This window comes from Vombatus ursinus, unplaced genomic scaffold (genome assembly GCF_900497805.2).
Source record: "Vombatus ursinus unplaced genomic scaffold, bare-nosed wombat genome assembly UNPS02009205.1, whole genome shotgun sequence".
Taxonomy (NCBI): Eukaryota; Metazoa; Chordata; class Mammalia; order Diprotodontia; family Vombatidae; genus Vombatus; species Vombatus ursinus.
Window position 1 is genome coordinate 45,999,108 of NW_020948983.1, and position 26,971 is coordinate 46,026,078.

At 38.8% G+C, this 26,971-nt stretch overlaps 1 pseudogene; it reads right to left on the minus strand.

Moving 5' to 3' along the window:
- LOC114035677 overlaps nt 1–26,971 on the minus strand; it is a 103,159-nt pseudogene that overhangs the window by 12,681 nt on the left and 63,507 nt on the right.

Genomic DNA, 26,971 nt, shown 5'->3' on the forward strand with positions numbered 1-26,971 from the left:
AAACATTTCATAAGAACAGTTTTAATAGATATCATCATACTACATGTACATAATCTCCCTACCACATGGAATGAAAAGATTTTAAAGTTTAGAGACCTAGAAGAAGAAATCAGAATCATGTGGGAAAAAGATGAGGTGCATATTATCTTTGTCATCTTATCTACTATTATAATTGTTTGGAGGATGTTTTCAGTGAGCCTGAGAAGATGAACATAAGTAATAATGAAAACAATAACTGTAGCTAGCATTTCCGTAGTGCAATTTAAGAATTGCAAAGCACTTTATGAATATGATATCATTTTATCTTCACAACCGCACCAGGAAGTAGGTGCTATTATTATCCCCATTTTACGGATGAGGAAATTGAGGCAGACAGCAGTTAAATACAGGTAGTAAGTGTCTGATGTTAGATTTGATCTCAGTTCTTCCTGGCTCCAAGTCCTGCATTCTTTCCACTGGATCTAGCTACAAAATCAATTATTTTATGTATCTGTGCCATAATCCAAAATCTTGAAGAATAAAAAAATAGCAGAATAATGACTATGTAATATCTACCTCTGTAATGGTCCGGAACCTATAATTAAATCTAAAAGATTAATTGCAAGATATTGACTTGTTGCAGGACCATTAAAATTTGAACTCTAGCAAATGAAATGAGAGGAATGATTTTTCTTTTTTAATACTAATAAAGATGAGAAGAATGAGATGAATAATAATGATACTTGTACTTCCTGCCTCATAGGATTGTTTTGCTTTGTATACCTGAAAGCAACTATAGAAATGAGAGTAGTTATTATCATTTTGAAGTCTCTACAAAGACACTGTCAAATTTCTACTGAGAGCAGTCTGCAGAAGACTGCTGAGATCTAAAATAAAAGAGGTGATTGGTTAGGGGCGAAAATGAAAATTTGTGGAAGAAGAAATGACAAGAGTCCAGACAGAGCATGTACAGTCACCACAGAGGGAGACCAGTTTAGGAATGTGAAGCAAACCCCTCCAATTCGTTTATTACAATTGCAAATCATGGATTTAGCATGTGTCCTGTGGGTTTTCATGTATGGTCTCTCGGAAGGAACATCATTAAGGACTCTCAAATAGCCACGGACAATTTGAGGTACAATTTGAGAATTTTATTCGTGATTCCAGGAAAATATCCACGGAAATGTAAAGGCAACTTTGTTCGGTCTGTTAGGGAGACCCTGATAGAGACTCACATAAAGGTGTTCAAATCCATTGCCTTTTTCTTTAGGTCAATTCTCATTTGGAAAGCTACAAAAAGCTCTCCAAAAGATGTGTTGGAGGTCCTCAAATATTTGATGTAGGTATATTTAATAATGTACCTAACAATTGAGCAAGTAATTAATCACATTTCTGAAGCAGTTAGAAATGGGGCATCTTTTCCTACCTCTTCTTGCAGGGTTTTGTTTGTGATGTGTAGAAATGCTGATGATTTATGTGGATTTACTTTACATCCTGCTACATTGCTAAAATTATTCATTGTTTCAATTAACTTTTTGGTTGAGAATTTGCCAAGCACTTTCCTTACAACAATCTTTTTGTGGGAGGTGGGGCCAGCATTATTATCTCCATGTTACAGATCAGCAATTTCTGGTCTCAAGACCCCTTCACACTCAGGAATTAAGAATACCCCAAAGAGCTTTCGCTTCTATAAGTTATGTATTTTAAAATATTGATCATATTATAAATTACCATGCCTTATTATAAAATAGTTTTGACATCACAGATCCTCTGAAAGGGTCTCAGGGAATCCCTCTTGGGGTTTTCCAGACTACACTTTGAGAACCAATATTATAGATATTGAAACTTACTCTCAGAACACCTAAGTGATTTTACTGTGGAAGTGTAAGAGTCAGGATTGAACCCAAGACTTTTGACCCTAAGCCCAATTCTCTTTCCTCTATGTTGCACTGACTGAAAAAAAAAGGAATACTATCAGCATCCCACATTTATATAGTACTTTCTTCACAACACCTCTATGAGATAGGTAGTATAATTATCATTACCACATTTTACAGACCAGGAACCAGAGACTCAGAAAGTTTAAGTGGTTCACCTATAATCACAAAGTGGCAGATCCGGAATGTCAGGTCTTTGGACTCCAAGCCCCACAGTGACCATTTTCTATACCATGCTGCCATTTTATTGTTGTTCAGTCATTTTGGGGCATGTCCAACTCTTCATGACCCCATTTAGAGTTTTCTTGGCAAAGATACTCAAATGATTTGCCATTTCCTTCTCTAGCTACTTGAGGGCAAAGATGGTGTTTTTGCCTTTATATCTCTGGCATTTAGCAGAATGCCTGGCACATAATTGCTGTAGTTGTTCAGTTCTTTCGATTGTGTGACCCTCTAACACCATTTGGGGTTTTCTTGAACCCATTTGGAGTTTTATTGGCATAGATACTGGAGTGATTTGCCATTTCCTTTTCCAGCTCATGTCATAGATGAGGAAATTGAAGCAAATAGGGTAAAGTGACTTGCCCAAGGGCACATAGCTAGTAAGTATCTGAGGCCAGATTTGAACTCAGGAAGATGAATCTTCCTGACATCAGGGCCAGCACTCTATCCAGTGTGCCACCTAGCTCCCTTACCATATTGCTACACACATCATTTATCTGGCATCCTAGGGGAATGAGGTTTTCCACTAAGTAAATTGTTCAGATAACTAAACTCAGACCTTTAATTCCAGAAACTTTTCTTAAAATGTTGATGAAGATCTTGCTCGGAAACTATCACACTCTTCCCTGCTTTCTTAAAGGGAAAGACATTCATCAAGGGAAGACAAAAGGTTCCTCATGAAAACCTTTAGAAGAGATTCAGTGTGAATAGAGTGGAGACAGCGATGGAGAAAAAGCTAAGGGGAGGGAAATCCCAACAGACCCAAAGGTGCTAGAAACTACAAATAGAAAACCATCAACAGCTATTCAGCCCAAAATTTAAAAAAAAAAAAGGAATTTATCCTTATCCTTTGGAAGAGAGGCATTAAAGTGTATTAACCTTGAAGAATATTAGCCTGGAAGTCAGGAGATCTGGGTTCTGGTCTTTGTACTATGATTGACTAATTGTGGTCACATAGCTTCAGCAAGTCACCCCACTTCTCTGGCCTCAGTTTTCTCATCTCTAAAATAAAGAGGTCTGACTTGATAATCATGAAGGGCTCTTCTAGCACTAATTCTATAATTTATATATATATACTATATGTTATAATTCTACAATTCTATAATTTTAATGACTAAGATCTATCATGATGAATATATACTCTTTTACTAGGCTACAATAAAATCATGCTTTCAGGGGATATTGAGATATAGAGGGCTATTTGTCACAAAATTATTTATAGTTTATAATCTACTTGTGTCTATGATCTTCCTCCTTGCCACTTTTCAGTATGCCATCTTCTGTGGCCATCTTTTAAATTCCTTGTTGTTGTTTGGCCTTCATTTTCAAAGAAGACCAATGACACCATGGGGTGATATCTTGACTTGCCCATGAGTTGGATTTAAGTGAGACAGAGTTGCACAAAGTCATTGGCCTCACTCTTTCTTCCTGAGTCATTGAAGTCCACTGGCATGAGAAAAGTCAAGATGACTTGTGACGGTCTGGGATGAAGTGGATGACCTTGGCATCTTCACCACAGCTCCTGCTTCAGCAGCCTTCATGGCTATTAGAACAAATTGTTCTCATCTGCCCATTCCACCAGGGGAAGTCTTCACATGCTTGGGGTAGACATCCCCTTAACTCAACACCAGGTTTGAGGCCTGTCCATTACCCTCAACCTAGTTTAGCCTTTCTGCTGAGATGGTTTACTGGGATGTGACTGTTGCTCATGTTACAGCTTCTTGGAGCCACAGATGAGAGCTGGGTGAAGATGGACAAAAAAGGTGGTTGAGCAGCCCTGACAAAGGCTCAGCAAGCCCTCACAGCAGAGGTACTAGTCTTCTCTAAACACTCCATATACTCCATACAACTTCCTTGCTAATTCTAATATTAGTGTACAGTGTAATTTAGGAAGAGTTTCCAGGGGAAATTGGATAAACCAAATTTGTTAAATTAGTAGCCTTGATTTTATACATAATATCAAATCAATTGGAGATGCAATCTGGCACAGTGCATAGTGAGCTGATCTTGTATTCAGGGAGACCTGGGTTCAAATCATGCCTCTGTTATAGCATCAAAGTACCAACTGTGTGACTCTGGGAAAGTCAATTAACCTCTCAATGTTCTAGGCAACTCCCTAAAGGAGTTTCCTCACTGGGAGTTTGCTAAGCAATGAAATCACAGATGCAATTAAAAAAATTGTTAGTAGGCTAATGATGTGAGTGGCTGCATTCCTCTTTATGAAATAAAGTTGTATGGGCTTTGAGACATTTTCCACACAGCTTAGAATTTTTTCACATTTCTGGTTTGAGGCTATGTATTAAATGGTTGATCTTAGAACCCAAAATTTTGGCGGGGAGAACTGGAAAGGAACTTGGAACATCTCTTCCAACTTTCTCATTTTACAGAGAAGAAAGCTGAGGGCCTGAGAAGTTAAGGGACCCCCTCAAGGTCCCACAGGCAGGTAGATGGTGGGAAGTCTGTCTACAGAGTTGGAATGTTAATATATTTACATAGAAAGAAGTGAAAATGTGAAGTGTATCTATAAAATATCTGGTTGTAGTTTCAAAATCCTTAAATAGTCTGCATGGAATTATTATTTTGGTAGCTAAAAGTAAATGAATAAGGTAATTAATACATTACTTAGATAAATGGAGCCATCAATCAGCACTACCCAGGTTTCAGAGGTTTTCCTCCTAGAGAATTCTAATCTCTTGAAAATTGTATGAGATTCTAGATATCTATATAGGGCACCCATCCCTGGGAGCCTGGCTCCAGGACAATCTGATCGATAAAAAAATGCCTGATGATTTAAAAAAAGGTTTTTGATAAAACGAAGCCTTTGAGGCAATTTTAAATTGGAAAAGGAGAACTCTCACCAATGTGGAGATTTCATAAGGGCAGGTTTTATAGGGCAAAATTCAACATTTTTTTTTGCCCAAAACCAATTGCCCTCCCCAAATAACCTCTTTCTGATGCTAGTACCACCATCCCCCATGTCTCCCAGCATATAAGCTTTGGAATTGCCTGTAACTCTTCTCTCCCTTTCATCTGTAGTACTCAATCTGCTATAATGTCCTGACATTTCATTCTTTGCAAGATCTTTCTTTCAGTCACCTTTCCTCTTCTATAATTAATGCCAAGCCCTTGTTCTCTCATGCATATAGCATGCTGAACCACGTTTTACTCTGTCTGAAGTTTGTTTGTTAATGTGTTTCCATCTTTTCAGTCACGTCTGACTCCTCATGACCCCATTTAGGGTTTTCTTGGCAAAGATACTGGAGTGGTTTGCCATTTCTGTCTCTAGCTCTTTTTTCTTTTTCTTTTTCTTTGTTACAGATGAGGAATTGAGGCAAACAGGGTTAAGTACCTTGCCCAGCATCACACAGCTAGTAAGTGTCTGAGGCTAGATTTGAACTCAGGAAGTTGAGTCTTCCTGATTGGAAGTCCTACGCTCTATCCACTGTGCCACCTAACTGTCCCTTTGCATACCTTGCATACCACAGCCTCAAATACTGTGTTCATCACCTTGCTTAAGAATATAGATTATGTTCTTACAAATATTCAGTGAGAAGGAGGATTTAGAAAACCTAGATCGCTCTGAGGAGTAGGGCAGGCAATAGAGCAAAGTCTTATCATAGTCTTCTGGCAGGAAGCCAAGACATGTGGTTAGTGCATCAAAGTAGTATGTGGTGACAGCAGGCAGAAGAGATCTGCCAGAACGTGGCAAAGAATCAGCAGTAGTAGCAACAAGTATTTACTAGTACTTACTATGGGGCATGTAGGTGGCACAGTGGATAGGTTCACTGGATCTGGAGTTAGGAAGACTCATCTTCCTGAGTTCCAATCTGGCCTCAGACTCTTACAAGCTGTGTGACTTTGGGCAAGTCACTTTACCTTGTTTGCCTCAGTTTCCTCATCTATAAAATGAGCTGGAGAAGGAAATGGCAAATCACTCCAGTATTTTTGCTCAAAAAACCCCAAATGAGGTCATGAAGATTCAGACACAATTGAAACAACTGAACAATGACAGCAATTATGTGCCAGCCACCATGCTAAGTGATAGAAATGTAAAGAAAGTCAAAAACACCATCCTTGCCCTCAAGAAGCTCACATTCCAATAGGGGAGACAACTTGCAAAGTTGTCTTGTGTGTCTTGTATGTACAAGACTTATACAATGTAAAGAGGAGGTAGTACAGTAATAGAGGATCTGGTTCAAGGAATGAGGCCCAACTCTCATAGAAACCAGGATATGAGCTGAGGTATCCAGATAGGAACTTTGGCCAGGGTGCAAGATTGTGGTTCAAGGTTAGAAAGTGACTTGGTTATAACAGACTAGACAAAAGCCCACGTGCTAAAACAAGGGATCAAGGCCAAAGTAGGGCCACCAACAGGCATGACTTGATGCTGAGACACCTGAACTTTGGGTTTTTCTGTCTTCCCTGCCTAGGATTTATCCTGGAATTTGAAGCAGGGCTAATGCTATGGGTGTAGGTTTAGTGAACCCAGTTGGAAAGATTAAGATGCAGGGAGCGAGGTAAGCCATTCCAAAATGGTTGTCTATTACATCAAGTCCAAATTCTTATGCCTGACTTTCATGGCCCTGAATAATCCGTCTCAAGCCATCTTTACCACACACTGTCTTGCACTTTACCACACACTATCTATTCCAATCAGACAAATCTCTTCATTGTCCTCATACCCCATGCTCTTTCTTCTACCCTTCCCTTCTACTTAAGTAAATTATATTTATTACTTAAGGCTTAGTTCAAGTTCCACCTGATTCTAGAGCCTAATTATAAATAAACATTTAGCAAGTACCTACTCTGTGCCAGCTAATGCACACTGGAGATACAACTATAAAAAAAAAAAGATTTTCCTGCCCTCAAAGAGTTTACAAACTATTGGAGGAAACAATACATAAAAGGAAGCTTAAAAGGGTGGGGTTATGGGGTACAGCTACAGAAGTATTATAAAATCTATTAGCCAGACTTCAAACAACCAAAAAGCTCAAATAACCAAATTGATTCCTCACAGTCCTATTCAATATTCTGTAGCCCTACACATCTTTATGGTCACAAAATGGACTGAATAGTATAGAGAATATAGGATCCAGATGTGTCTATTGTTTACTTATTTTTTAAAAAATGCATTTGACTTTGCAGAACAAAACATAGTCTTGAAAGTTCTCCAAGGACAACATATCCCCTAATTGTGTGTTAAAAAGGTTTTTACAATGGATATAACTAAGGAAATGACTTTGTTTAATCTTTCCCATACTATTTAGTTTCTGTTTTATTGTTTCTGATGTCTCATGGAATCATTAGCTTCCACTTGCCCAAATCTAATTTTTAAGGAATTATTTTCTTCAGCGAGCTTTTGTACCTTTCTCTCCCCAATTTGGTCAATTTTTAAGGAATTGTTTTCTTTGCTGAATTTTTGTACATCTTTTTTTCTCCCATTTTTTATGCTTTCTTTAGAAAGCTGTTGGCTCTTTTTCATGATTCTCTTGCATCACTCTCATTTTTCTCCCCAATTTTTCTTCTACCTATCTTATTTTATTTTAAAAATCCTTTTTGATATCTTCCAGGAGTTCTTTTTGGGCCAGAGATCAATTCACATTTTTCTTTGAGGCTTCACATGTAGGTGTTTTGACCTTGTTGTCCTCTTCTGAGCTTATATTTTGATCTTCCTTGTCACCATAGTAACTTCCTATGGTCAGATTATTTTTTTAAAATCATTTTTCCAGCCTCTTTCATGACTTTTAACTTTATGTTAAAATTGGGCTCTGTTCCTGGGGTAGAGGGGACACTGTCTTAAGGTTCTTGGGCTGGGGGCTTGGGGGCCTTGCTACTGACTTGCTGGGGTGTATAGTCTGCTACTGGATTGTGTTCCCTTTCTACCCCAATGAGATAGACCTTTCTTGCTGACTTTCTAATTTGTCTTGAGCTTAAAAATTGTTTCACCCTATCCTTTTGTTGGTTTTGTTGCTCTAGAATTCAAAAGGAAAAGTTCTAAGAATATCATAGCCAAAATCCAGGCCTTCTAAATTGAAATAAATGAATGAATGAATGAAAAGCTGTAGGCAGTCAGAAACAGAGTTCAAGTAGTAAGGAATCAACTAGATAACAACAATCATTTAACAAGAGGAATGAACTAGATGTGAACAAGGTATAGTCATCTCTATTAATCAGCCAATCAAGCTTTAAACTCAAATGGAAAAAGTCCTTAATTAATTTAAAAGTCTTTGAAAGCCATTAGATAAATTGGAGTGATGTTATGCAGGATGCACGTTGAGATGGAGGACACTTTGTTTTGCTCTGTGAAATTTGTATAAAAAAGCAAGCTAATTTGGAACCCAGGAATCTGAGCATTTCACTACTTAGTGATGTAAGCATTCAGCCTGCCTCTAAGAAAAAATCACTTGTAGGACGTGAAAGGCATCCCAGCCTTGACATCAATCTCCTTGTTTCAACCACGAGCAGAGGAGAACGTTGTGAGATTTGGAGGATTTTGTACTAGCCATAGTGGAATGCATCGCCTTGGGACATCATAGGTTCCCCTTCCCTAGAGGTCTTTGGACAAAGGCTGTCAGGTATATTGTAGATGGAATTCTTTTTCAACCTATGTTGGACTGGATGTCTGCTAATGATACATTTATACCTCTGAGGATCTATAATTCTGCTAAAACAAGATGAACAGGTCATTATAGGACTACTAATAAGTAAGTAAGTGAAAGGGAGAAAATTTTGCTAAAGTACACCTTTGGCTTAATTAGTTCCATTTTAATATAGTAGAAACATGTGAATACTGGAGGCTATACCTTGTAGCCAGGTTAAGAGTTGGTTATCGCTGACAAAGACACTAGGGCTAGATGCTTTTATAAAAGTATGAGGGGTAATTAGGTGATATAGTGGATAAAGTGCTGGTAATTTGACCCTGGGCAAGTCACTTAACCTCTGTTTTCCTTAGTTTCCTCATCTGTAAAATGAAGGTCATAATAGCACCCACCTCCCAGGGTTGTATGTGTGTGCGTGTGTGTATGTACAGATATATGTATATATATATCTATGTACATATGTATATTAATATACATACACAAATAATTATACAGTGCTTACTTTGCACTGGACACAGTGCTAAGCTTTACAACCATCTCATTTTGAACCTTGCAACAACCCTGAGAGATAGATGCTATTATTATTCTTATTTTACAGATTAGGAAACTGAGGAAAACAGAGGTTAAATGTCAAATGTGAGGCAGTCATTAGTGCTTAACTTAAGAGTTCATGGGGAGCTGGACCTGACATGGTTGGCTGCCCTCTTGCACTTCCATCCTCCAATCTAAAGAGCTAGTCTGCATAGACCACCATAAATCCACCATCTATATCCACTGGACTTTAGACTAGACAAGGTTCTATTTTTGATGCCGGGAATTCCTTAGGCTAAAGATGAACTGCAGAATGAGATTGTAATGAAGGGAGACTCTCTCGTCAGAGCAGCTTGAGTGTGCTTGAGTGACTAATAAAATTTGAAAAAGCCATTTTTGGTACTTTAGTTGTTAAGCATGTGAACTTACTTAAGGATCCAAAAGAACCCAAGGAGGCCAATAACATTGGCTGACATGATATGCTGGGTTTTGTTGTTGTTGCCTAGATCCTTGATTTTACCAGTATAGATTAAGTCCTAGTGTTGAAGCTCACACCTCCAATGTGGAAATTCCTTCCTAATACAGATCAGCATTTCCTCTATAGCTAAGCTGTAGAAATAGGTAATGCAGTGGATGGAGTACTGGGGTTGGAATCAGAAAGACTCATCTTCATGAGTTCAAAATCCGGCCTCAGAAACTTACTAGATGTGTGACCCTGGGCAACTTCCTTAACCCTATTTGCTTTAGTTTTCTCATCTGTAAAATGAACTGGAGAAAAAAGTGGCAAACCACTACAGCATCTCTACCAAGAAAATCCCAAATCGTTAAGAGTTGTACACAACCGAACAATAACAAAGTTATAGAGACATAGAATTTTCTTGGGACACTGAAAGGTTAAATAACCTTTCATGGACATGGCAGCTCCTGTGTGATAAATTTAGGTCTTTCTGACTCTAAGGCTATGTTACTCTGCTATTAAGAGTTGCAATAGTACATGAAATATGCTTTTTTACTCTTTGTTCTATTTTCAAATTGCAATCTCAGGAATATAACAATGATAACAGTTATTATTTTATAGTTTTACATATATATGTATATATATACATATACATAGCATTTTCATAGTACTTTAAGATTTATCACATTTGACCCTCATAATAACCCTGGAGGCTATCTTACAGATGAGGAAACTGAGGCTGAGAGGTTAAGTGATAGCCAGAGGCTGTCATGTGAATATGATAGGCTGGATATGGATAAGTACTCAAGGTCTTTCTGATCCCAAGTCTAAATGTTCTATCTACTGTTTCACCCTCTTATCTAATACTAAGGAAGGCTAACATCTCTAACCCAAGTACTCCCCTTTCTCTGACCACCTCCTACTGATCTAGAACATCTCTTGAAAAGGATAGGAGTTCTTGTTCTCAACTCTCAGATATTGCTAAACCAAACTCTGCACCTAATACATCCCAAAACCCCAAATAGAATATGCTTCTCTGAAGAACACTTTTCCAGAATCTTGAGAACATTACTCCCCTAGGCACTCAGGTGAATTTTGATGGATTTTATGAGGCCTTAGTTCAGAATCCTGTTCTAAATATACATAGTGTGTTTTAAGTTTATCACAATTAAAAGAAACCATCAAACCTTTCATCTTGACAACTCAGCTGACAAAGCTAATGAGTGAATGACACATTGAAGGTTTGATTTGATGTGATGAAAGCTCATAGTGAATTTAAGAAGGTTTTGAGTGTCATTTGTAAGCATAGTAAATAGTGCATTGACATGCCAGACATTAAGTGGAATTAGTACTTTGCCACTTTAGGTACCAATTTGAATGTATAGTTAACTCTTAATTAGCTATGGCAATCTCTTTCTGTGTAGGGGTAGCATGGGTAATTGAAACCAGTAGACTTTTTTTTTTTAAAAAGAATCAGAGGGAGCAGTTTCAATCTCCTCCATCATGCAACCTTGTACCAGAGATGTTAAGAGGCAGCAAAATCATACAATTGAGTTTCCCCTCCCTTCTAATTTTTATTCCTGTTGGTTGAACATGCCAAGGAGCTACAAAATGACTGAAAGACAAGTAACAGAAGGAAAAAGCAAAGGGTCCAGATAATAAAATCTTTAATAACAAAGAAGTTGACTACAATTATATTGCAACTTCCTAGGAATAATTATGATAAAGATGCTACAAATGTTTGAAAATTTAACACTTTCCTTTGGATTCAGTATAAAATTGTCTTGGGTGCTTTTCAAAGTAGTTTGATTAGTCATGTATCAGATCTTGTTATAAGCTCTTTCTATTATAAGCCAACACATATACTTCAAAAGAAGTGATTTTATTGGATTATGAGGTCTAGAAGGGACCTCAGAGAGCATCTAGTCCAACCTCCTCATTTCCCAAATGAGGAAAATAAGGGTCACAGAGGTTAAGCAATTTGCTTGAGGTCGCACAGGGAGAAATCCCAGAGGATGGATTTGAACTCAGGTCTTTCGACTCCAGAGTTAATGTTTTTTCCACTGTATCACACTTCTAGCATGGGTATGCTCTCCATCAATATGGGTCATAATTTTTTCATCCTTTAGAAAAATTGCTGAGGCATGAAATTAAAAAATTCAAAAAATGAATGATCTAATATACAGTATCTTAGTGATGAACCATGTCAGAGGTGTTTATCTATATTTCTCTTTATCTATTTGTGAATATGATATATATTCATCAAGCTCTACCAACATATATCTCTAGGGTCTTTGTTAGACCATGGTGGTAACACTAGTGAGAACTATGACCTGAAGTACAAATGTTTCCAGGGGACAGTAGTTGAAAAGACTTTGAGAATGGGTCCAGCTATGAGTTGCCCTAGGACCAACCAAACTAATTTTGATTGGAGAGGTTTATCGCCAGCAGCTAGGTGGCACAGTGAAATAGAGCACTGGGCCTAAAATCAAGAAAACTCATCTTCATGAGTTCAAATCTGGCAGATGCTTACCAGCTGTGTGACCCTGGGCAAGTCAGTTACCCCTGTTTGCCTCAGTTTACTCATTTGTAAAATGAGCTGAAGAAGGAAATGGCAAACCACTCCAGTATCTTTGCCAAGAAAATCTCAAATGGAGTCATGAAAAGTTGAACTTGAGTGAAACTACCAAGTAACAACAAAAACAAATTTTTCCCAGCCATGCCAACTCTGTTGAGGTATTTGGGGAGGCATTTGATGTTCTTGGGTGGCTTTAGCTTGGGGTGTCTTTCAAAATGAATTCTATTTTTGCTTTGCCTTCTAGTACTAATAGATCTGGCTGATATTCTTTATCTCTTGAATATGAAATACAGGTTTTTCTTTTGTCATGGTTTTGAGAGAGTTTGATGATTCTTAAATTATTTTTGTTGTTCCTGTCTTCCAGGTCAGTTGTTTTTGATAGTAAGAAACACATATTTTCTTGAGTTTTTAACGTCTTTTGACTTTTTCCTAATATTTCTTATTTCATAGATGCATTGAGTTATGGTTGCTTTACTTATTTTGGGGGAAAATGCTGTGTGGGTATGTTTTCTACCTCTTGTTTTAAACTACTGAATCTTCTTCCAATTTTTTTTTACCTCCAGAGCTACTTCTCCTCAGTCCTCTCTTTTTGTTCACTATCCCTATCATCTCCTCTGTGACTTTACCCTAAAGTTCTGTGCTGGGGCTTCTTTTCTGTCTGTACTTTTAGTGGTCTCATAGCTTCTGTGGATTTAATTATCATCCCTATGCATATAATTTCCAGATCTATATGTCTGGCCCTAGCCCTTCTCTTGAGCTCCATCATCAACTTGTTGATTTGGGTATTTCAAAGTGGGTATCCCATAGACATCTCAAATAGAGCTCAACTTTTCCCTCTTTCCAAACTTATGTTCCAAAACTTATGTTTGTTGAAGTCCTTCTTATGAATTTTCCTTTTTCATACCGTCATCCTTTTCACCTCCTAGGTTAATAATCTAGGTGTTATCCTTAACCCCTCACTCTCCCTCGAATGTTTCTGTTTAGTTGCCAAATTTTATTATTTCTGTCACCATTACATCTCTGGTAACCATTCCCATCTATCTACTCACATAGCTGCCACTCATTCCTCTTCAGACTGCACTGTTGAGTCATCTCCATGAGACTTTCTCCATAATACTATGGAAATCTTTTTTCTTCGGAAGCTCACTCTACCCCTAGTATACTTCTCACGTAGGAAACATCCTCCATCCCTTCAGCTTTTCCTTCTGATTGGCTAGTTCCTTCCAGAACCTTTATTTTAAGAAGGAGGCCAAGGCCAATCACATCTTCTTTCCTCTCTAAGCTTCCCTGCTGTGTCATCTCCAAGAACTTTCTCTGTCATGTTATGTTGTTGTTGTTAATTTGTTTCAGTTGTGTCTGACTCTTTGTGTCACTACTTGGGGTTTTCTTGGCAAAGATGCCAGAATGGTTTACCATTTCCTTCTCCAGCTCATTTTACAGATGAGGAAACTGAGGCAAATAGGGTTAAGTGACTTGCTCAGGGTCAGACAGTTAGTAAGTGTCTGAGGTCAGATATAAACTCAGGTTTTCCTGACTCCAGGCCTGGCGCTCTATCCATTGTACCATATAGCTTCCCCCCTTTCATGCCATAGAAACCTCTTCACTCTGGAAAGCTCACTTCACTCCTGGACTACTTCTCTCTCTCTCTTTCTCTCTCTCTTTTTTTGGCTAGGAAATTGGGGTTAGGTGACTTGCCCAGGTCACATAGCTAGTAGGTATCAAGTGCCTGAGGCCAGATTTGAACTTTGGTCCTCCTGACTTCAGGGCCGGTGCTCTATTCACTGCACCACCTCACTGCCCTTGGACTACTTCTCACACTGGGAGCCCCAGGTCACTCATGACTTCATTTCTCCTTAGCCTGCACTGCTGACTCACAGCACATGCTGACTTTCTCTATCTTCACCCGTATAGGCAATAATAACCTTCTCCCATTCATCTTCCACACAGCTGCCAAAGTGACTTTCCAAAAGCACAGGTGCACAAGGAGAAAGTGAGGCTGGTAACTTTGCACAGCCCTCCCTCACGTAAATCCAATTCACTTGCCTGTCATGGCATTATCTCCATGATGTCATAGTCCTCTTTGAGACTTAAGGACAAATAACATTTATGAGCAGATTATCTTCTCCAATAGGTTGAATTTGATCTCCTTGAGAATAAAGATTGTTTCACTTTTGTCTTTATATTAACTCCAGAGACCAGCACATTACTTGGCACATAGTAGATGATTAATAAATGCTCATTGATTAATTGAGCCATTAGCTTTTGGGGTCCCATAAAATTCTGATATTCTGTGATACTATGAAATCACAGATCCTTGAAGTAATCAAATATAAATATGTTGACTTAATAGATGCAGCTGGTAGCAGAGTGGATAGAGCACTGGCCCTGGAATCAGGACTGTCTGAGGAGAAATTTGGCATTAGATATCTACTAGTTATACGACAATGGGCAAATTATTTATCCTCAGTCTGCCTCAGTTTTCTTAAATATAAAATGGAGATAATAATAGCACCTACCTTGAAAGACTGTTGTGAGGATCAAATGAAATAATAATTATAAAAGTGCTTAGCATAGTGCCTGACATATAGTAGGTGCTATTTGTTGAGTCATTTTCCAGTCATGTCTGACTCTTTGTGACCCCATTTGGGGTTTTCTTGGCAAAGATACTGGGGTGGTTTGCCAGTTCCTTCTCCAGCTCATTTTACAGATGAGGAAACTGAGAAAAACAGAATCAAATGACTTGCCCAGGATCACACAGCTAGGAAGTGTCAGAGGCCAGATTTGAACTCAGGAAGATGACTCTTCCTGACTCCAGGCCCAGCGCTCTATCCACTGTGTCACTAGCTGCCCAGCAAGTACTATATACATACTTATTCCTTTCCTTTCCTCCCCTTCACCAAAGATATTTACTAGTATCATAAAAATGCTTTATATGAGGTCCAAATAAAAAGACTTCCCCTTCATGTAGTTAAGATGCTCAATATTACTGTCAATATAGTCAAATTCTCAAAATGCTCCTATTTGCAGATGTCATTGTACTTAACTGCACTGAGCCAGGATATATCACAAAGCCTTCTCAGTGAAATTCATAGTAATACAAACAAGATTTGTCTAATCATTTACTGTGGAAAAACTAACTGGATGAAAAATGTATATTGCTCAGATTATGACAAAGAAGGATGGGTAATCAACTGAATTAATCCATCAATATGTATGTTTTGGATAAATGCTACAGCCAGAAAATAAGCTGTCCTAATGCTTCAATAGAAGATCAGGATAGATTACATTTAGAAAACTGCATAGTGCTTTTACCACATAGTGCATGCCACTGCAAAAATCCATCTCTTTTGAATCAATATTTTCTCAGTGGTGACATGTGACTATGAATCATGACACACAATTATCTCAGAAGAAATAAAATTGTAAGTAATTTAAAAAGCAAAAGAAAGACACAGCTGTAAGTCCATTACCAATGACTATTTAAAAGCTAGTAATGAATTAAAAGATGTAATACAAGATGTTTCCACCAGAAAAACAGGTGAACTGGTTACATAGAAAGAGTAGGAGACAACGTGTGGACAAACTGATTGATACTTTCAAGATAAAAAGAAAAATAAAAAGAATGTCTTCAACACACTGGGAGGATTCTCCAGGCAGGATAAGAAGTCAGTAAGTGTTTACTAAGCACCTACTATGTGGCAGGCACTGTGCTAAGCTCTGTGGATCCAAAGAAAGTCAAATCTTTGCTCTCAAGGAGTTCACAGTTTAATGAGGGAGAAAATAGGCCAACAACTATGTACAAACAAGATGTAGACAGGATAAATTGGAGATAATTTCAGAGGGAATACATTTTCATTAAGGGGATCAGGAAAGGCCATTTATTGCAGAAGGTGGGATTTTTTTTTTAAGGCAATTGGGGTTAAGTGACTTGCCAAGGGTCACACAGCTAGTAAGTGTCAGGTTTTTGGTCTGAAGCTGGATTTGAACTCAGGTCTTCCTGACTTCAGAGCCGGTGCTCTATCCACTGTACCACCTAGCTTCCTTGGAAGGTGGGGTTTTAGCTAGACTTTGAAGGAATCCAAGGAAACCAGGAGGGGGAGATGAGGATGGAGAAAGTTATAGGCAAAGGAGACAGCCAGTGAAAAGGCACCAAGTCAGGAGATAAGTGTTATGTGTGTGTAACAAACAATAAGAAGCTAGTATCGCTGAATAGTAGTTTATGTGGAAGGGAGTAAGTTGTAAGAAGACTTGAAAAGGTAGGAAGGGGTTAGGTTAGGAAGGATTTTAAAGGCAGAGGATTTTGTATTTGAGCCTAAAGGTAATAAGGAGCCACTGATGTTTATTGAAATAGGGTGAGTGTGTGTGTGTGTGTGTGTGTGTGTGTGTGTGTGTGTGTGTGTATTAGAGAGACAGAGAGAGACAGAGACAAAGACACAGAGACAGAGAGGGACAGAGAAAGAAAGAAAAAGGAAGGGAGAAGGAAAGAAAGAAGGAAGGAAGGAAGGAAGAGATGATTAGACTTGTATTTTAGGATACATGTTAAAATATGAATAAGAATTCAGAAGATAAGATTCTGAGGAAGTGAACTTTATCAGAACCTGAAGTACCTTGTGAGTAAGTTTCAGAGCTTACCAGGGTTAGTCAGAATCTTTGCCAGAACTGTTCTGTTGGACAATCCATAGTCAGTCATCGGGCATTTATTTATTAAATGTCAGGCACTGAGCTAAGCTTTTGGGATACAAAGAAAGGTATAATACAGGTCTTTGCTCTCAAGGAGCTCATATTCTGGGTGTAAATAATATCTCAAGAGAACTGTTAGAAACGAAGTCAGAGTGAATCCAAATCTCCTTAGCAAAAACTCCATGAAATTGGTGTGCTAATTCCAGTTGAATTCAATTCAATAAATGTTTATCACACACCTGCACACCAGCAAAGATACTAGAGTAGTTTGATATTTCCTTTTCCAGCTCATTTTACAGAAGAGGAAACTGAGGAAAGCAGGGTTAAATGATTTGCCCGGGGTCACACAGCTAGGAAGTGTTTGAGGCCAGATTTAAACTCAGGAAGATGTGTGTGATAAATTCAAGATCATTTCAGAGGGAAGACATTTGCATTAAAGTGGATCAGGAAAGGCTTTTTATTGTAGAAGATGGGATTTTAGCTAAATTTGAAGGAAGCCAAAGAAGTCAGGAGGGGGAGATGAGGAGGGAGAGAGCTATAGGCATGGGGGACAGCTAGTTTGTAGAGAATTGTGAGGTGGTCACTAAAAAAGTTTGCATCATCTGAAGTTGCTTTTCTTAAAAGGCATAGTGTCCAGATCTAGGGAGGCAATCATCTCATTATATTCTGCCCTAGCCAGACCCAATCTATAGTATTTTTTTTAGCTCTGGGCATCCATTTTAGGAAGGAAATTGATGAACTGGAGCAGCAACATATCTGTAATCCATTCATGGACCTACTTACTCTTTCTCACACATAATATTCCATCTCCAGACTCTTATCCATGCCATTGAAGAGGCTGTCCATCAGCTTGGAGAACTATCCCTGTCATCTGCAACTCCTAGCTTCCCTGGCGTCCTTCAAGGCTCAGCTCAATTCCATCTTCTTTGTGTCCTGGTCCGTCCCACTGCTAGTCCCTTCCCCTCTAAGATTATTTCCAATTTATACTCATACACACATATGCATATATTCATACATACACAATAACATAGATACACAACACACACATATAAAATGTAATATAATACATGTGTGTCTATGTGTATATTATTTTATAAGTATATATGTATGAAAATATGTATTATGTATATATATATATATACACATATATACATATACAACATGAAAAGAACCATTTGTTGTTCAGTCATTTCCGACTCTTCATGACCCCATCTGGGGTTTTCTCGGCAAAGATACTGGAGTGGTTTGCCATTTCTTTCTCCAGCTCATTTTATAGAGGAGGAAATTGAGGAAAACAGGGTTAAATGACTTGTCCAGGTTCATACAACTAGTAAGTCTCTGAGGCTGGTTTTGAACTCAGGAAGATGAGGCTTTCTGACTCCTGGGTGAGTACTCTATCTACTGCACTACCTAGCTGTCCTGAAAAGGGTTCTCGTTCTCTCTCTCTCTCTCAATCTCTGTGTGTGTGTGTGTGTGTGTGTGTGTGTGTATACATATATATATATATATGAAAAATTCAAAATCATTTCAGAGGAAAGACATTTGCATTAAAGTGGATCAGGAAAGGCTTTTTATTGCAGAAGATGGGATTTTAGCTAAATTTGAAGGAAGTCAAAGAAGTCAGGAGGGGGAGATGAGGAGGGAGAGAGCTACAGGCATGTGGGACAGCCAGTGAAAAAGTACCAAGTCCAGAGATGAGCGTTGTACATGAGCAGCAAACAGCAATGAGACTGTTAGATCTATATAGTTCTGCATCTCTGTCTATCTCTGGTTCTTTTCATGTTGTCTCGCTGATTAAATGGGAACTCATTTAGGTCAGGATAAGTGTTTCTGCCTTTCTTTGTATTCCTGGTGCTCAGTACAGTGCCTGACACATAGCAAGCCTTTAATACATGCTTTCTGCTTGGATTACTGATGTATGAGGTTTGTTTTAGGACCTCTGTCTCAACAATATGTAGTTTCAGCATGCCCCATAGCCTTCCTTTAAAAGAGGTGCTAGACTTGAGATTCTGTGAAATTCTTAGAAGCAGACAGTCCTTTAAATTGTTCCTATACCTCTAGGGAAAAATTTGGTTCAAAGAAATTGTCATCACTAGAGGAATATTGAGTATGAGCAACTGATTTTAAAAAAAATCTTCAAACATGTTCCTTAAAACACACATGCCTATAATTTGCATAATGCCAAACTGTCACCTCTCTAACACTCCAAACAGGTCCCCAGTTTGCTTGAGTACAGAGACAAGATAATGATGATTTTTTGGAGTCAAAAGGGACGCTGATTCCTGGCTCTAGCTTTCCTCTTGCAGTGTTGCTATGGAGTGATTATGCAGTACTCTATATGTTATGCATGGAAAAAAACAAAGAACTCAGTTGATCTATCCAAGTTTTCAAAATAGATTGTCAATCCAGGACTCCAAATACTCATTTAATGACAGGTTTTATAGCACAATATAGTTTTCTTCCTACAGGGGAAGAAGTCAGGAAGGGGGTGAACATTCCCCAGAGGGTATCCATTATCGCCATCCAGAAAGCAAGCTCGCTAAACGGATGTTTAGTGCTATGCTTGGAAAATTATCAATGTCACCACTTTAGTGAGATCTAGTTTGTCTTGGGGGAAACTGGTGATTAGTTAACTGAGATACAGTAGGATATTTGAACAATATTTGCATCTTGGCTGGATCCCAAGTACTTGGCAGCTACTTTGGAAGTGATGGTTTTTGCATTAAAATTGATGTGTATATTTATGCTGTGGAAGAGTGTTAGCTTCTCTAGACCTCTTTACTTTGGAATGAGGTGATCCACATATGGCTGGCACAAGTCACTTCTTTTCTGTTTTTTTCTCATGCATTCACTAGCCAAGAGCCCTAGTATCATATATTTGGTTTAATGCATCTGCTTATATTTGTAACATGTTTTGCTTGGAATGTTGAACATTCCATTTTGATTCTTTTCAGAAAAGGATGACAGCCAGAAACCTAAGCAGGTACCATATGGGGAGCAGAAGTCAGATGACTGAATCAAATCTAATCAAGTCAACAAATATTAATCAAGGGCCTACTTTGAACAAGGCCTTGTGCTAGGCTCTATTAGGGACATAAGCCATGGCCTCTGACCTCAAGAAGCTTGTTGTCAGAGAAATGAGTTAAGCACATGTGAGGCCATATCACAATGTAAGATTTAAATAATAATTTAAGACAGTAGTGCAATAGCAGGGGCAAGGAGCACCAATGTTTTCTTAGTGAATAGCACAGAGAGTGTGCTCTAGGAGTTCTGGGGAGGGTTCTGGATCACTGTGAAGCTGGAAAGCAGAGGGACACATATTTCTTCTGATGCAGAGGGAAAGGCATAGAATTGCAGAAAGTGAGAACTGCATGGAAACTTAAGAGATCATCTGGTCCATCCCCCTTATTTTGTTGTAGTTGTTTAGTTGTTATGTCCAACTCTTCATGACCCCATTTGGAGTTTTTTTTTGGCAAAGATACTAGAGTAGTTTGGTATTTCCTTCTCCAGCTCATTTTACAGAAGAGGAAACTAAGGCAAACAGGGTTAAATGATTTGCCCAGGGTCACACAGCTAGGAAGTGTTTGAGGCCAGATTTAAACTCAGGAAGATGAGTCTTCCTGGCTCCAGACGCAGCATTACATCCATTGCTGCACCAAGCTGCCCTTTACTTGATAGAGAGGGAAAACTGAGATCCTGAGAGATTATGTGACACTATGGTCACTAATTCCTCTCCCTAGCTCTCATCATTGTAGTAGCAGCTAAGGGGAGTAGTTAATTGCACTGCCATTTCTGTTGGTGGTTTTACAGGCACCAAGGTGTTAGAAGACTGCAGGAGTGGGTGTGGTTTGGCAGTGGTAGATGTAGGCTGCTTTTTGGGGCATAGAATAAATGAACAGATAGTGTATTACTTGTGGAGAGAGCATTTGGTCAGAGATTGGAGAAAGCAGAAGAGACGGACAGGTGGCCATGTGTGGGCTGCTGCAACATCCCAAGTTTCGGTCATTTGTGGTGTTAGGCTTGGGTCACTTCCTCTTGTATTATCACTTGGGTGGGTGGGTATATTTGTGGTTTGTACTGCTCTAGCATCCCTACACAGCTTGTACCAGTGTGGGAAACCAGCGATAAGGAAGCTATGAATACATATCCAAGCTAGAACTACTTAGCTGAATTGCACCAGTTGGATATGCTTCTAGTTTCCTTTTACTAGAGAAGAATATGATAAGGGTAAGAGAGAAGGCACAACATAACAGGTAACATTGCTTAAGGCTTATAGAAACCAGTTCAGTGGAATGAAGGTTGGACTTGGAGTTAAAACATGTGATTTCAAATCTTAATTCTGGCTCATATAATGATAATAATGATTAGTGATAGCTAGGGGCAGCTAGGTGGCAAAATGGATAGAGCATTGGGCCTGTGGTCAGAAAGACTCATCTTCCTGAATTCAAATCTGGTGTCAGACACTTACTAGCTGTGTGATCCTGGGCAAGTCACTTAACCTTGTTTGCCTCAGTTTCCTCATCTGTAAAATGAGCTGGAGAAGGAAATGGCAAAACACTCTAATATCTCTGCCAAGAAAATCCTAAATTGGGTCATGAAGAGTCAGACACAACTGAAAAGATTCAACAATAACAACATTACAGTGAGTTAAGGTTTGCAAAGCACTTTACGTGTATTATTTCATTTTATCATTACAACTACCCTAAGAGATAGGTGCTAATATTATCTCCATTTTACCTATGAGGAAATACATACGTAGACAGAGGATAAATGACTTGCCCAGGGCCACACCTCTTACCTATGTGACCTTAGACAAGTCACTTAGTAGCTTTGTACCTCTAGTTCTTCATTTGTCAAGTGAGAGAGTTTGTTGATTACTTCTGAGAACCCTTCTACCTCTGTCCGTGAACCTTTGATCCTGGTAAGTACCACAGGGATTCACGAACAAGAGCTCGGAGCTTAGCTGTGAGACAGAGAAACAGAAGCACGAGCTGTATTAATTTGGCTCAGAGGTAAGGCTCCCAGCAGAAGAAAGAGCAGCAGTGACAAGTTTGACACCCTGGGGTCACAGCTACCAGCCAAAGTGCAGTTTGGCACATATGCAGTGTGGATAGCGCCACTGGTCACGAGAAAATTTTTAAAGCCCTAACTGCACATAGGAGAAAAGACAACAGCGTCATTAAGATATCCTCAATTTAGATAAACTTGTCTCACAGAACAGAAAACTTAGAGAATCAAGAAAGTAGGGCACATTTGTGTTTTTGTTAATAGAACTCGAAGCCTCCAACATTCCAGGCATAGCACATAATGTGTTATGGGGTGCCATGTACCAGTAAAGTGTGATGTTGAGTCCCAAATCTATTATTATAATATTCACCATGAATTATGGTAATAAAAGCATGCATTTATTTTGCATTGCATTTTCAAAGCATGTTTGTAAGACCACAAATTTAGATATGGATGGGACCTTATCTGCCCCAATCTCCTTGCTTTACAGATGAGGAAACTGAGATTCAGATTCAGTGATTTGCTTAAGGGCACATGATTGTTGACCTAGAGCTCTTTCCACTGTACCACATTGTCTCTGCTCTTTCAATATCCTTGTGATGCAGGTGGGGAAGGTTTCATGGCTATGTCAAAGAGGAAAGTAAGGCACAGAAAAGTAAAAAGCTTGTGAAAATCACAGCCTTGACTTCAGAACATGGTTCACTTGACCTTTAGCCCTGGTGTCCAGATTCTTTTAGTGGAACAATTTGTTGTTCTTGAATCATTTCAGTTGAGTCTGCCATTTGGAGTTTTCTTGACAAAGACACTGTAGTGTCTTTTGTCATTTCCTTCTCTAGCTCATTTTTACAGATGAATAAACCACGGCAAACAGGGTGAAGTGACTTGTCTAAGGTCACATAGCTAGGAAATGCCTGAGGCTGGATTTGAACTCTGGAAGATGAGTGTTCTTGATTTCAGGCCCAGCACTCTATCCACTGCACTGTCTCCCTGACTGTTTAACAGTTAGGATTGGATTAACAGGTGGACAACATAACAGGTATGATTGCTTAAGGCTTATGGGACCTGATACAGTGGAATGAAGGTTGGATCAGGGAAGGATTCAGCACAAAAAAATTCTAAAAATATTTGGAATTATAGGATCTGATCTCTCAAATCTTAGCTCTGTCACTTACTACCTTTAATGAGTCACTATCTTCTCTGGATCTCAGTTCTTCCATCCTTAAAAATAAAGAAGTTAGATTAGATAATGTCTAAGGTCCTGTGACTCTAAGAAAAAGGAGGGATCAGACTGGGATTTAGCACAATGGTTAAAAACTGCAAGGGAGCAGACCCGTAAATGAAAAATGAAATCAGAAACATAAGAGATCAGAATTAAGTTGCTGAGCCAAAGTAAGGAGCACACAATCAAATTTGCTAGGTTGAGGAGAATTAGAGTAGGGATCAGATTCAGGAAAAGTAATAAAACAGGCTGAGTCTGAAAGACTTAGCAGAAATGGCACCTGATTCCCAAGGGCATTGAACAATTAACTGCATCTCCTTCTCTACTTAACCGTGACTTGTAGATTAACTTTAGCATGTCCAGAAGAGTTGTAACTAGTAATTCTGGCAACTGGAACAATCCACTTGAGTATGACAGGTCCTTGTGACAAGAGCTCCCATGGGCAGAGACTCCAGGATGCCAATAGACCACTGATGGATTGGTTGTTTGAGAAATGAGGCCTGAAGGGAGGGTGGTGGTATGAGGAACTCAGGGTGTGGCTGCTAAATATGCCATTGGCTGATTTTAACTAACTCTTGCTAACTTGGTGCTAAGCTCACGTTTCAACACCACCACAAAAGTTGTCAGAATCCTTCAAACTTTGTTGCCCTAGGGCACACTCCTATTTGCCTCTCCTTTGTTGTGGTTCTGATGTCCAGCCTGCTTACTTTCCTGCAGACTCCTAATACATGAACTGTTTCATTTGAACAAAAGAAGGCAGGAATCAAGCTCTGGAACTAAGAATGAAAAAAGCTTGAGGCGTTTGTAGGCAGGGAAGACATTTATGAGGTCTTAGGAGTGGAGAAAGTGTTTGGATGGTGGAAGGAGATATGTCAGAGTTGTGAAAAAAAAAAGTACAATGATGTTAAGAATGAAAGTTTTGACCCTATCCTTACCTCTTTTTTATGAAAAATTTTTAACTCAGTCTATGGAAAGAGATTTGTTATGAGAACTTGTAGTTATTATATAGTTAGTATAATTGTATTATAACTGTGGGCAGGTAGGTGGCACAGTGGATAGAGTGTTAGGCCTGAAATCAGGAAGACTCATCTTCCTGGATTCAAATTTGGCCTCAGGTACTTAATAACTGTGTGACTCTAGGCAAGTCATTTAACCCTGTTTGCCTCAGTTTCCTCATCTGTAAAATGATCTGGAGAAGGAAATGGCAAACCACTCCAATATCTTTGCCAAGAAAATCCCAAATGGGGTTACAAAGAGTTGGACACAACTGAAATGACTGAAAAATAACAAAATTATAATTGTATAATAATATAATATATAATTAACAATTATTACACTATGCTATAGTTATAATGGAAATTTTGGGGAAATTTTGCTTATTAGATGTATGTTTTGAGTCAATTTAGCAAGAATCTAATCAATTCAATTTAATTCAACAATTTTTTAAATGCCTTCTATGAGCAATGCACTGCACTAATTGCTAGGAGTGAATATAGATAGATATTACAAAAGACTTTCATTCAGGGTCATTCATAATCGGCTCCATCTTACCTATCCAATCTTACTTCTCAATACTCACCAATATTTGTACAGTCAGAATAAGCTCCTCCCAGTCCATAACCACCTACCCCATGCTTATTCTTACCTCTAAGTCTTTGCTCACATCACTGTCCCATTCTGGAATTCTCTTATTTCTCTTCTTCATCTATCCAAGTCTTATCCCTGTTTTAAAACCATTTTTCAATTTAACATTTATTTAATGTTTACTGTGTTCAAATAACTGTGCAATACAAAGTTGAACATGAAACAACTCTTCCCCCTCAATTAGAGAGAGGTGGAGAGAGGGAGGGAGAGAGAGAGACAGAGAGGCAGAAAAGACAGAGAGGGAAAGAGGAAGAGAAGGGGAAAGAGATGACCCTGCAGGTCACATAAAAAGTACTGAGCCAGTTCAGGACCTGGGGATTTGAATATCTAGAAGGTTAGGGTTCAGGTGTTATAGCTAAGCTTCTAAGAAGCTTATTAGGGGGATGGGGGAAAGAGAGAGAGAGCTTTCTTCTCTTCCTCTACCTGCCACCTTGACTTGAGAACACCTCATGGGTTTCTAAAGGTCTGAAGATTTTTGGACTTTTTAGCTTCCTGCTGTTCTAGTTTTATGCCCAGGGCAGCAGTGGCTCATGGCAGAGTCTGCATTGGCAGCTGTGTAAAGACTGAAAGTGATGAGGAAAAGCAAATCCAAGGCTCCACAAGGAGCCTAAGAAAAACTTTAGCATATTTAAGGAGAATGTCCTGAGGACTCCAGCCAAAGGATTAAAGGAGCTATCTATTACTATTTTGCCATGTGAAAGCTTTAATCCGTTGTCTCCCCCCCCCCCAAGTATGTCACAGGATTTGGGGGAATGGGGTTTTTTGTTTGCATATTTTTACTATACCTAACCACTTAATAAAAGCCACTTGCTGAAAGCTAATTAAATCTGGCTGACTAATTGATATCGACTGATAAGCATGAGGGGTAGTGCACTGGTAGGGCTTGTGAGCTATAGTATTAGATAACCACCCCTAATCACTGAGGGCTACCCTGAAAATCTGAAAGATGGTTGCAGCCCTTTGGGCACCTGGCCTACCAATACAAGTAGGGGATGGGAAAGCACTCAGAATTTACATGGGCTACACAAGTTAAGAAGTGAAGGAGGGATCAGACAAAGGATATTAGAGTAAGGAGGGAACACTACTATCTGGGAAGAGCCAGGAATCAAAGTTTAACTCATTAGCCTAGAGTTTGCAGATTTCTTCGTCTTCCTTTTGAAAAATGGGACTTTTGCCTTTCTCTGGTCCTCTCCCATTCTAGGCAGGTAGGGTGGTGCAGTGGATAGAGTGCTGGGCCTGGAGTCAAGAAGACTCACCTTTGTGGGTTCAAATCTAGCCTCAAACACTTACTAGCTGGGTAACCCTGGATAAGTTACTTAACTCTGTTTGCCTCATTTTCCTCATCTGAAAAATGAGCTGGAGAAGGAAATGGCAAACCACTCCGGTATCTTTGCCAAGAAAACCCTAAATGGGGTCAAGAAGAGTTGGACGTGACTGAAATTATTGAACAAAGTCCTCTCATGTTTCCCATGACCAGAGATCACCAACAGTTATTTAACAATCCTTGTTTGTTAGAATAGATTTCAAATAGCAACTTCCTTTGTTACTACTCTTTTAAAACATCAAGTTATTAAGGCAAGTAAAGAACTTATTGTCTATTCTAGTTTAGATGTAGCATTTCACTAGCTGTCCAGAAAATTGAGGCCCCCAACATTACTATATGACACCTCTGTGCCAGCTTTGTGATGCTTCCTAACCTCTTCCTCTATTTTCTCCTTCTGCACTAGCGGTCTGCAATATATTCCCTGAACAACACCACTTCTGTTTCTCTGTTGGTCTTCGCTGACACTCTGTTCATGAAATATGTATGGGCTACTTATGATGGTTTGGCAATGTTTTACACTATGTACGTTTTAATTACCTCTGGAATCATTATTATTATTAAAATTAATAATGATAATAGATGTTGATGATACTTTTTCTTTCAATAAGCTCAAGCACTTAATTTATAATCCAATTTATCCTACCAGACTTCTAGGAAATAGATATTAGGCTGTATAAACATATAATACGATACAAACAAGTTATTATTTTTATTGTTCTACCACTATATGGAACAGATTTGTTTTTATTTTCCAGTAGTCTTAAAATGATACACAAAGCAATTAGCAACCAGTT